The following is a 5000-nucleotide window of genomic DNA, read 5'->3' as shown; positions in this document are numbered from 1 at the left end:
TAGACAAACATAAATACCACACAAAACACGTATGTATGTATATATATATATATTATATATATATATATATATATATATATATATATATATAACACTACATATGTATATGTAACACTACATATGTATATATAACAACTGATATTACGCAATGCAGAAAGTTGCTCTTATACACAGGATATAATGAGAAGGGGCAGTTAATTTACGGACGCCATCTCAATCGATCGTCTGGGTAATCGTTTATACAGCCCATCAAAGCGGTACTGATAAGCAGAAGGAGTTTACAAAGCAGTTCAGTGGCCACTTGGGTCACTGCCAATTCTAAAGGATGTGGAATATTAATCTTCCTCAAATTAAGTTAAATGTGAATCAGAGCAAACAATGTTGGCCTTGACGACCCTACAATCAACTGCGTTGATTATCTCCTTTATCTGAAGAGCTGCAAGCATTTAATTCTTGAGATGCTTAGTAGTCCCACCAAGGAAGATAATATTGCATGTAAATTTATCCTGCAACTGGCGCTACTTACTTGATCATGACTGGTAGAAATCTGTCGTCTGTATTATCGCCCGCCAATGCACAAATTTTTTTCATAAGCATTTTCCCGTGACACCTACATTTTATTTCATTCTTGTTCATCATGTATATTCCTATATCTCTATGTTTTTTTTATTTCATAATGCAAAAAATCAATGATCGCCAAACACATAACACTGAGCTAACTATAAAGGAATTATCTCTTTCAGTCGCGTAATACCATCCATTATGTGATTTCAATGACACGCTTCAGATTGCCAAATATATTCATAAATAAGGAAGATAGGTACATGATCCCAAACTATCTTGCATTCTGCATGGATCAGCTGAGAGGAACGAAGATTTGACTATCAGTGAAATACAGAAGTTAAATGACATTTTGTGCAGGAATCTGGAAAAGGTCTGATTTTCAAATGTGATGAAATTATATTTTGCTTTAGGGAAGAAACTGACCTAGTGAAGAAACGAGGTGATGAATAAAATGTAAAGAGCCTATTCATATAAAATAGAATAGAATATAAGATTTAGCCCAAAGGACAAGCGCTGGGTCCATTGAGGTCAATCAGCACTGAAAGAGAAATTGAGAATAAAAAGGTGTAACAGGAGGAAAACCTCGCAGTTGCACTACGAAACAATTGTTAAGAGAGGGTGGACAGTAAGATGGAAGAAAGAAAATATAAACGGAGGTATGGTAAAAATAATGAAAGCAGTTGTAGCTAGAGGCCATAGGGACGCTGTAAAGAACCTAAAGTAATGCCTACAGTGCACGCATGAGGAACACTGACGGCACTAACCCCGCCTCCCCTACGGAGAGGACCTATTTAGGAGTTCAAAACATCTTTCTTCTGTAATCTACTGAAAAAGGAGTATTTTGATTTTTGAGTTTTATTTATACGTTAAGTTTCTCGTTTTTTCAGAAGATGCTATTTATCTCTATGTAAAAACTACCATCTTGTGGGCCTTTCCCCTCTTTGTATTTGTAGTAATGATAGCGTTTTGATTTTGGAAGTTAATACTGCTTCACTACTTGTTAAACTGATGTCAGTACTAAAGATATGGAAATCATTTGCTTATCATTTAATCTGTTTCATACTATGGAGTTAATCATCTGCTGTATCGAAAATACATTTTTTTTTATCTCCAAGCTTCGCCAGTTTTTTTTAAATGATTCTAGTTACTTTTTAGTTGAATAAATTCAAAATTACTCGTTGATGCTCTGATTGTCAGACGTCACCTTTCCCTTTTTACTGATATGAAACACTATTGCGTCTAAACCAACTCATCTAGGAAATGAAGGATTTACAAGCTTTTACAGCTATATAAATACTCTTAGTTAAATCCATACTTACTTTCCATTGAATTAATACACACGCACACACACACACACACACACAACACACACATATATATATATATATATATATATATATACTATATATATATATATATATATATATATATATATATATATATATATATATATATATATTTATATGTGTGTGTATGTATGTATGTATGTTTGTATGTATGAATGTAACTTTGCATATAAATATATATGTGTGTGTGATATGTGTGTGTGAGTGTGTATTAATTCAGTGGAGAGTAAATCATGGATTTAACTATGAGCATTTATATTGCTGTTTAAAGCTCCAAATTAAGCATGACATTTCAACTAAAAGAAAAAAAAAACACCATGTTTTTGCCCACATGAAGTAGATCCTTCATTTCCATATTGGATAAAAAGTAACTAGACTCAGTTAGAAAAACTGGCGGAACTTGGAGGAAAAAAATAATTTTTAATACAAGATATGATTAACTCCATAGTATGAAACAGATTAAATTTAACTATGAAACAAGAGAAAGGAGGAAAACAGCAAAACAAAAAAGATGACTTAAAGAAACATGACATCGGTACAGTTGCAGTAAAAGAAATTGTGTATATATAATACACACACACACACACACACACACACACACACACACACACATATATATTCTATATATATATATATATATATATATATAGTATATATATATATTATATAATATTATGAGTTATATATACAAAATTTTTGTTCCTGCAACTGCACAGATGTCATATTTCTTTGAATCATATTTTGTGTTTTGCTGTTGTCCTCCTTTCTCTTGTTTCATAGTTAAATTATTCAAGGACACATATTGAAATTTGAGTATTTGCATACCTCTATATATGTGTACGCATGTGCGTGGAAAGCACTGTGTTGCGTAGACTTCTGCTATCTGTTGCATAAGCTTCTCATTTGAATTGCAAAAGCTCTCCAGAGATTGGGAGAGGGGAATGGTTCAAAGGGTCAGCGTTTGCCGTATTTTACAGCAGAAATTTTAGACCTTATCGAAAACTTTCAAAGGTATAACATCTTACAGTTTACCTAGTGTCAAGATATATAAATGATGTTTTCAAAATATCCCTGAAATCCCTCTATGACCTTGTACACAGGAGGCATTTCACATATTACCAAGAAAGATTTTTTTTTTCTTTTCACAGACGCGGAATGAGTCAAACCCGGACTGTGCCAAGTTACTGAGTAAACAAAAGCATGACGCACAGGAACGATGAGACAGGGACATTGATCCTTTAAATATGCTACCCCTACAGCGTTGAGCTACATGGTCTTAGTAATATAGGAAAAAGGTAACTAATTTGAAAAACAAAAGAGTAAAAATATGCGCCGAAGTCCGTCGGCGCAATCGAGTTTTCTGTACAATTTTCAGTCACGTCCCATCAAACTCTCAGGCTCGTCCCATGAAACTTTCAGCCGCGGCCAGGTGGCGGCATGTGTTGGTGTTACGTATAGCGGTGCCATACGCACGATCATGACTAACTTTAACCTTAACTCAAATAAAAATGACTGAGGGTAAAGGGCTGCAATTTGGTATGATTGATAATCGGAGGGTGGATGACCAGCAGTCCTACTTGCAGTCCTGTAGCCCTCAGTTGTTTTGAAGCTCTGAGGGACGAACAGGAAAAGTGCCTAACAGACAGACAAATAGCCATCTCGATAGTTTTATTTTACAGACACCTATAAAATGTCAAATTTCGTGTTTATCATGACGATATGCTGACAAAATACATTTCCACGACTCCACTCATGCTCTCTTCTGAGTTTTTTTTATGGCTTCCTAAACCTTTGACAGGAAATATTTCATAACACGACTACTTGATTGATGTGGAATCTGAGTAGCATATACGCATAATGAAGTACCATCCTTCCTCCCCATGACTGGTTATTCACTCGTCACACGGCAACATCGATGTTTTCGTTTCGTTTGTTTGATTTTAAAGCAGAAACATCATAGCTTGGGGGTCACTGCTGCCGAAACACCTCTGCAGGGAAGAGAAGAGACGGAAAATACAGAAACACTCTTGTGGCAACTTTCATTAGAGACCGAGAAGTCATGAGAATGGCGTCTCTCTTCTCCTTGAAGTGCGACCAATTTTGACGTCGTTATTATTCCCTAAGTAAAGAAGACAGTTGCCTTGATGGGTGTTCTCCATCTACGCCTCTCAAAAGCATTTCTTCTCCCCCCCTTCCCCCCACCCCACCCAACCCACAACTATTCCCTTCTTCCAACGATACTCCTTCACTTTTCATGCCATCTAATCCATTACCTAGCTGATCTACCCCAACAGGTTCCACCCAAGCTCATTTCACTCTTTCCACGTCACCCGTTCTGACCACATGCCCAAACCATCCCAATATCGATGCACGCAACATACCGGAGTTCTTCACCAGCCCGGCATTTCTCATCACTTCTTAAATTTCCAGCCTTTCGTGCAAAACAATTAAATCACGCACTATGCTAATCCTCCACAATGGGATTCAAATAGCTTTTTTTTTCTTTTATCAGTACAGCTCATGTTATTACTGAAGTCTTATTTGTAGCTGATGACTTACTTGACAACAGTCCCAAACCTCCTCATTTTTTATTTATTTCTTTTACTACAGGCCATTTTATTTTTTAAAAATGTTGCTAAAGTCTTATTTGCAGGGAAATATATTTTTGACCCATTTTTTTTTCTACTAAAGGTCAAAATAGTCTTTCTTACTAAAGCCTCATTGACAGGGAATGAGGGATATCACTTTTTTTTTTTTTTTTTTTTTTTATTACAGATGTTATTCACAAAGTCTTTCTAAAATCTATTTGTAGGGAAGGCATATCTGGTCTTTTTTTTTTTTTTTTTTCTTTACTACAGGTCATCTTATTAATGAAGTCTTACTGAAGTCTTACTTGTAGGGAAAGACAGATCTAACCTGTTTTTACTACAGGTCATGTTCTTAATGAAGTTTTACTAAAAATTTATTTATAGGGTAGGACAGAATTGACCCTCTTTTTGTAATACAGGTAATGGAGAAACAAATCCACAGTTATATACAAGCAGTACACAGTATACTTAACTGTAAAATGTAAAACAGTACAGATATCTT

Source organism: Macrobrachium nipponense, chromosome 1, assembly GCF_015104395.2.
Source record: "Macrobrachium nipponense isolate FS-2020 chromosome 1, ASM1510439v2, whole genome shotgun sequence".
Classification (NCBI taxonomy): domain Eukaryota; kingdom Metazoa; phylum Arthropoda; class Malacostraca; order Decapoda; family Palaemonidae; genus Macrobrachium; species Macrobrachium nipponense.
The sequence above is the reverse complement of the archived record's forward strand: the minus strand, read 5'-3'. Positions refer to the sequence as shown.